This window comes from Capsicum annuum, chromosome 11 (genome assembly GCF_002878395.1).
Source record: "Capsicum annuum cultivar UCD-10X-F1 chromosome 11, UCD10Xv1.1, whole genome shotgun sequence".
Lineage (NCBI taxonomy): Eukaryota > Viridiplantae > Streptophyta > Magnoliopsida > Solanales > Solanaceae > Capsicum > Capsicum annuum.
Window position 1 is genome coordinate 194,108,996 of NC_061121.1, and position 8,456 is coordinate 194,117,451.

The 8,456-nt window shown below is 35.2% G+C and overlaps 1 non-coding gene across 1 annotated transcript; it reads right to left on the minus strand.

Annotated features, from left to right (window-relative positions):
- Positions 1–8,060: 8,060 nt before the first annotated feature.
- On the minus strand, positions 8,061–8,166 carry LOC124889098. The gene has a single exon (XR_007047715.1). It is a non-coding gene; the product is annotated as a small nucleolar RNA R71 (small nucleolar RNA).
- Between the last annotated feature and the right edge of the window lie 290 nt (positions 8,167–8,456).

Here is an 8,456-nt window from a genome sequence, read left to right on the forward strand (position 1 = left end):
AGGTACGAGTCGTACCCTAGCTTATAGCTCATAGTAAGCCACTCGTACTCAGATCCAAATTAAGTTAACAAGTCTAAGATTAAGTGAAGTAACCCAACAATACGTACCCAACTATATGACTCATACCACCCAATCGTACCTATTCTAGTAACTAAATCCACCCTACCAACCAACACTGGTCAGCATATGGTTGGACCATACCAACCGTACCCAAGTGTACAAATTATTCCCCTGAGTCGTATCTTGCCCAGAAACCAGAAATCAAGGAAATTTTCTAAGGTCCAGAAACTAGGGTGTTTCAATCTGGGCAAGGCCAATGTAGTGGCAGATGCCCTTAGTATATTGTCTATGGGTAGTTTTGCCCATGTTGAGGATGATAAGAAGGAGTTATTCCATGAGGTTCATCAGCTTGATAGGTTAGGAGTTCAGTTATTTGATTTAATAAAAAGTAGTATATGGGTTTAGAATGGTTCAAAATCTTTATTGGTTGCTAAAATAAAAGAAAAGCAAGGTAGGGATCCTAATTTGGTCAAGTTGAATGAGGAAGTTAGAGGTTAGGAGGTAGAGGCTTTTTTCCAAGGGAGAGATAATATGCTTTGTTATCATGCCAAACTATGTGTTTTGTGTGTTAATGGTTTAAGATAATGAATATTAGCTCAGGTGTATGGTGTACGATCCTCTATCCACCCAGGAGCTACTAAAATGTCCCGAGATTTGCAGAAAATATATTGTGGAGTGGTATGAAGAAGGATATTACAGAGTTTCTGGCTAAGTGTTTAAATTGTCAACAGGTTAGGGTTGAGCACCAAAAGCCTAGTGGTATACTTCAGGAGTTTAGCATCCCCACTTAGAAGTAGGAGGTTGTTAATATAGATTTTATGACAGGGTTTCCTCGTGCACGTTGTTAGCATGATTTGTTTTAGGTTATTATCAATAGAATGACCAAGTCAACCCATTTTTTGTCAATTCATACTTCGTACTCAGCTGAGGAATATATCTGGCTCTATCTTAAGGAGTTGGTGAAATTGCATGGGGTCCTATTGTCTGTCATTTCAAATAGAGGTACTCAGTTTACTTCTCACTTTTGGAAAGCTTTCCAGAAGGATCTTGGTACCCAAGTTTATATCAGTATGACTTTTCATTCCCACACGACGGTCAGGAAAAGAGGACCATTCAAACTATAGAGGACATGTTAAGGACCTATGTTATTAATTTTAAGGGTTGTAGGGATGACCTCCTACCTTTGATTGAGTTTGCTTACAATCATAGTTATTACTCTAGTATTCAGATGGCTCTTTTTAAAGCTCTTTATGAGAGGAGATGTAGATCTCCTATTGGCTTGTTTGAAGTAGGAAAGTTGATTTTATAGGGCCAGATTCAGTGTTTGAGGAGATGGAGAAAGTTTAGTTAATTCGAGAGAGGCCGAAGATAGCCCAGAGTTGTTAAAAATCTTATGCAGATGTGAGGAGAAGAGATCTTGAGTTTGATGTCGATGACTTGATTTATTTTAATATTTTACTGAAAGAAGTGAATAGAATTGGCAAGAAGGGGAAACTCAGTCCCCGCTATGCTGGCCCATATAGAATCCTGAGCCGTTTTGGAAAGGTAGCTTATGATTTAGAGTTGCCTATCGATTTGGCATTAGTGCATCCGGTGTTTTATGCCTCTTTATTACAGAAATATATTGGCGACCCAGCTTCTGTAGTTCCCTTAGAAAGTGTGGACGTAAAAGATATTCTCTCCTATAAAGAAATCCCAGTTAAGATCCTTGATTGTCAGACTCGTAGGTTGATGAACAAAGAGGTTCCCTTGGTGAAAGTTCTATGGTGAAATCAATCTGTTGAGGGAGCTACATAGGAGGCAGAAGAAGATATGTGAGACAAGTACCCCCATCTTTTCTCCACGAATTCAGACTCAGCTTGAGGTAATAATTTTTCTTAAATCAACTCTTTCCAATCTTTTTTTAAGCTATGTAACTATTCACATATCATTGCATGTATTCACAAACTCGTTAAGTCCATGTATCATGTCTCAGTCTCAGTCATATTTTAGTTCATGAACATTCAGTGTTTAATCCCAAATTACCTTGGTACTCTCAGCCTAACCAGTCTCATTCAAGGATGAATGTTCCCAAGGGGGAGATATTGTAATACTTTTTGTTTTCAAGTCACTGTACAACATATGAATCATGCCTTAGAGTCGTATGGACATCATATGAGTCGTATATTCAACTGATACCCATGATAGTGTGCGACAGGTGATATTCTATTTGAGGTACGACTCATGCCTTGGAAGTTATAAGGTGATCATATGATTCATACATGGTAAGTCGTAACAAAATTAGTGTAAGGTAAGATGAGTTTTGTCCAGGTTATGAGAGGATGAGGTCTAGTCGTATAACTTGTTATGAGTCATAAGATATGAATCATAATCTAATTAGTGAAGGATCCAAGAACCAATACTCATGTTTTGTTATATTTATTAGTTACTTGGATATATATATATATATATATATATATATATATTAAGTTATCAAATATCTCCTAACTTATATACAAGTTGAAACATCCCACAGCGACTAAATTCTTGGGATGTATAGAACTATAGTCATCTCTAAATGATTATAACTTTTGTTCTATGAAGATTTTTTGATCTAAAGAACCACAAATATATAGATAATTTAATTATATTTCCAATGATACCAATTTTACCTTGATCCAATAACGGGGTAAAAAGTTATGACCAAATTACTGAAGTAATGTCAAAGCTACCAGTAGGGTACGACTCACTGATACGACTTGTAAGCTGACCATACGAGTCATCAGGAGGAGTCATACCCACAAAATTAGGGATTAAAATTTAGGTTCCTAGTGATGAGTCAAGTTACAACCCGTACCCATAACATACGAGTCGTACCTAAACACATCCGGACGGCTTCTAAACGATTTCCAGAAGGTTTCTAAGGTTTTTTTGGTCTTTTCTCCCCTTATAAACCCCAACCCATGACATTTAACATCAAGGGCTGTTACTTTACCTCTCTTTTCCATTAATTAAACAACACAAAACCCCTATTTCTATTCTCAAGAGCAAGATTAGGGTTTCTTCTCAGGATCATCTCCTAAGTCTCAAAGGTCAAGTTTACTCCACCAAGCCAAGAACTTTAAGGTATGTGGGATTTTCATCAATGGGTTCCATTTACCCATTAAGCCCCAAAATCCTCTCTTTGATTAAATGTGATTTTTTCTTCATTATAGGATTTCACATGTTCAAGATGAATTCAATCTATGTTTTTTTCTTAGTAAATTAAACTGAATTCATGTCCTCATATGGTCCCATGCAAATTAGTCATATAATGCTTTGAATCTCAAGTTCTTATGTATATTTCAACTGAATCCATGTATTTATGAATTTAAATCATGTAAGCATGTTGTTTTCCCATAATTTACACCCTTCTATGTTCCAATTCATGTGCTTTAGTGATCATTGAATTTTATTATCTTTTGAGTCTGAATTATGACTTCCTATTATCGTTTAAATGTTGTTGTATCATTTTAATAATCATTCAGTGCTAGCAAATTGTTAACACCCGATACCTATTTGTTTACCTGCTTTATTAGACCGCTCAAATTACAAGTTAGTTATACCATGATTTTATTACTATGTTCAAGTTCAAGTTGATCCTTGTCTTTACAGTTGCATATTATGTTGAACCATGAATAACAATAATATCATTCAGGTGGGAGGAGGATTTAGCACCGAGAAGGAAGTGCGGGTTTAGTGCATCCTACTTCCCTGAAGCTACATACCTTCATAGGATTTAGGGACTTGCCAAAGAGCGTTTCCCTTTTGGCTTGAATTGGGATCAATTTAGTAGTCACTCCATTTCAAGTTCCACTCCGATGTAAAGAATGGAAAAACCCTCCTCAATATGGGTTAGACATTGGACTTCATGGTAATATCCATGGTTTATGTTGGTTACATGATAGCTCCATAATTTTAGTTAGTATTGAAAGTCTATTTCAGTTCAGTTTTGCTAGACCAAGAAGTCAGTTTTTAGCATTATTTAGTCAGTTATACAAATTGCACCAGTTATTCAGATAATGTCAATGTATTAAAATGCTTGGTCTTGAATGTTCAGTTTTACATGTTCATGTAATTACATTCAGTTTTTCATGTATTTCAGTTAGTCCTTATCTTACGTACCAGTACATTTGAAGTACTGATCGCATACCTTTTTCTTGCGCTATGTTGTCTTATAACATAGGTCTGGACGTACAATTTCCCTACAATCCTTAAACAACTCAGCAGTTCATCACGACAGTAGTGGTGAGTCCTTATCCATCGAGGACGTGATATGTTATTTCATTCATTTCAGCATTTCTTTATGATTTAGTTTGTTGGAGGTTTGTCCCATCAACTCCTTATAATTCTTAGAGGCTTTTTAGACAGTTAGACAGTCATTCAACTTTTAGTTATTATTAGTTGTTTTAGATAGAAGTCTAGTTTTCTAGTGTTTATCAGATACTTCAGACATGTCATTTTATATATTTAAGTATTCAGACTGATAGTACTTTATTGGTTTATTTTCTGCACATGTTGTTTTACTTTTATTTTATTCAGCGCTCATAGTAGGTAATAGACCATGGGTTAGATTGGGGTCACTTGTGTCCATAAGAACCGTGTCGCGACTATGGGTAGTCTCGGATCGTGACACTACATATGCAGATATATATGTATTTTTTATACTGTAAATACATATGCAGATATGTTTGTCCATGTATTTTGTATATTATTAAATATGTATATTTGATATAGATATTTATCTTTTTTTGTTGTATTGGTTTTGCGTGATCATATATTTATGGCAAGAAGCACCAATGAAGCCTGTTAGAAAAATCATGATAACAAACAACACAGAAATCCTTGATATTTGATGATTTTTTTTCTATTTGTGTATGCTAACATTTAACTGTAGGTTGACGGTTATGTAGTTGAGTTGTTGTTAAGTTTCATATCTTACTTTCATGTTTCATGTGAAAAGTTCATTGAATTTGACAGTTATGTTATTGTATTTTGAAGTTTGGCACTCAATCAAGTTGAAATGTTTTGCTGAAAACATGATAAAATATAAAAATGATTTCGTACAACATGATTTGGGATTTTGAACATCATGATCTTCATATTAAGTCATCTTAATTTACTGAAATTCGTATACCAAATTAATTTTGTGATTCAAAAATACCTGTAACAATAATGGTGCTTTATTTTGAACTGTTGGAGATCATAAAAATAATAATTTTTAGTTGACTTGAGTTTGATTTGCAAAAGGAATCTATTGCTTTAAATAAGAGTAATTTATGGATTAGAAATCTACTACTTTTAAAAAAGAGTAATTTATGGTAAAGAAACTTTAAATACATGGAGTAATTATTTCTTATTTAACTCAACTGCTTTGAGTAAAAGAAGGCCAGTAAATCTCGTTGTATATGTATTTTAGTAGCAAAAAGTGTCCAAAATATAAGTTGTTATTTCAGGTAATTATGCAACAGTTGCTATGAAGCTCCTAATTATGGGCTTAAGTTTTCTACTTATGAAATTTTTTCATCTTAAAATTCGGTTCAAATGATCCAAATTTAATCTCTACTTCAACCCGTTACTAGAAAAATGATTTTCTTAATAAAAGTAAGGAAAACAAGTGATAATGTATACTCCCTCTCTCAAAACCACCCACTTCTCTCCAACCCCACCACACCCCCATCTTACTCCACCCCACATCACCTCCATTAAATAAATTATTTTTATTTCTTAGAAATTTTTTTATAACTTTTTTTCTTACCCCAACCCACCTTATCCCCATTCCCCCTCCTTACCCTTAAACCCTCATCCCTACCCTCTACCTCCAAAAGTTAATTTTTTTAATTCTTTTCTTTTTGATAAAAATTGAAAGTTTTTCTTACCCCACAATCAAAATCCTACCCTCCTCCCTTCTCCTCATTCCCCTACCCCTCTTGAAAAGACACCTTTTTCTTAAAAAATATTTTTAAAAATAAATAAATAAATTTTATTTTTGTAAAAAATAAATCTTACTCTAACCCTCATCTCCTCCTACCCCCTTCACCCCGTTGATGAAGGGTGATTTTTTAACTCATTCTCACTAAATATTTATGCACATTACCTTGTTTTGAATAAATAAATGAGACATATTGGTGATAAAATGCACTAATAACCACTCTTTGCAGGCATAGAGTTGAGGAGATCAAAAGATGTGGATTGTAGCTGGCAATGAAAAAAAGAGAGAAAAGAAGAGCACAATTGAAGAGATGGACTACATCAGCCTCAGTTACCGCAACCACAGTCCTTAATCCGTGGTGCGGTCAGTCAAGACAGCCTGCTCAACACAATTGCGGACAGTTATGTGCGATCGCGGTTCAGCGGGAATATGCCTAGGGAAAGATCTGTAAAAGCACTTAGACGAATCCCAAACCATATATAAGCAAAAAATCTTTCTTCTTTGGGTATTGCTTACCTCAGAACTAATTTTGATTTGAGAAGAAGAAACCCTAATTGGGCAAGTGTGTAACTACTATTGTGGGCTTAATTTCTTAGTGATTTTGTGAAGAATGAATGTTTTGGATAAACCTTATGGTATATTTCTCTTTGCTTTCTTCATGAGTAGCTAAGTAATTTAGTCTTGGGATTATGTTGAACTAAAGTGTAATTGTGTGTGGGTGTTGTTGTGTTTGCATGATTTTTAGTTGTTGACTATGGATTCCACCATTGCTTGAGCTTATTAGTTCTAATTTGATGGGTGAAAACCCTAAATCTCCAAATGGGTTTGACGGGTGAAAACCCCAAACTCTAGAAAACTTTTGTCATCCTCGAAAGAGGGATTAAGGTGAACTTGAGGTAACCCATAACATCATTGAAAGAGGGTTATAGGGGGATAAATCAATAGTGAACAATTGAGTCTATAGTTTACTACCTTTTGCAATCTTAGAAATAAGTGTGATGGGAGTGTAAGCCATGTCAAGAGCATCATCCTAGAAATAGGGATGCTTGATTGAGGTATTGGGTGATTAAAAATTGCATACTTTTTAGGTGCTCAAAAGATCCAATGAGTGAAATCATTGTGGTTTCATTGAAAGATTGACCACAATGACTTTTGACTTAGCCTATCCTTTGATCAATAACTAAAACTCATGCCAAACCATCATTTACCCACATATTTTACCTTTAGGTAGACATAATTCCAAGACCCTCTCTATTCTTAATCTTAAATTAAAAGTGTTATATTCATGCATCGTTAGTTTACAAACCATCTCCAAATCAAAATTCCCTCATTTTATTTTCATGTCTTGTTTATTATCATTTCGGGTAAACTTGTAGTCACTAGGACACCCATAAGATTTAATGCCTATAATTTTCTCCTTGTGGATTCGACCCCAACTCTAGTTGGGTTGTTTGACAATGACTACCTTACCCCTTAATCATGGGAGTGAGTTGATCATTATCATAATGGCACCATTGCCGAGGAGTGAAATATAGATTTCACTTGTGCGGTATGGTTCTTACTTGGGTATACACGGAGTGATATCATATACTTTATTTGTTGTTTTTAATTCTTATTTTAGGTAATCAGAGTGTTAACGGAATAATGAGTAATAGCGCAAGCAACATGGGACCCTTTGATACCCCTCTAGATGATGAGGGTCCACTGAATAAAGTGAGGCAAACAAGCGCGATCCGCATCCCACCAACTAATGGGAACAGATTCTTCCATGTGACTAGCATCACACTTCACATATTGCAAATGAAAAGATTGTACGGAGGTTAAGACTTTGAGGAACAAAATGTCTATTTGAAGAATTTTGTGGAAGTGTGTGAACCGTTTAATATAGCACACATTACTCAAGAGTCTATTCGGCTTCGCCTTTTCCCGTTCTCATTAATGAGTGAGGCGGTTTTATGGTTCCGCTCACTTTCACCTGGCTCAATTACATCTTGGAATGAGCTTACTAAGGTGTTTCTTGATAGATATTTCCCACCATAAAAAATGCTTCAAAAGCGGGATGAGATTGTAAATTTTTGGCAAATGAAGGGAGAACCATTGTTTGAAGCTTGGGAGAGGTTTAATGGTAAGTTTTATCAATGTCCAAATCATGAAGTCCCATAGAAAATGCTTCTTGAGATCTTCTACCGTTCCCTTGATCCATTAAACAAAATAATGGTAGATAATGTGACAGGTGGTTCCCTAGTGAAGTTGCATAACTATGCGGCCTTTCTATTAATTGGAGAAGTGTCTAAGAAAAATTGGGGTTGGCATACCCAAGAAACTAAATCTCCAAAGATTACTTCTATCACTGCCATGGTCAATAATAAACAAGAAAAGCGGATAAGAAAAGGAGGAGAACATGGCAAAAATGATGACCCAACTCAAACTCTTGACAAAGCATGTT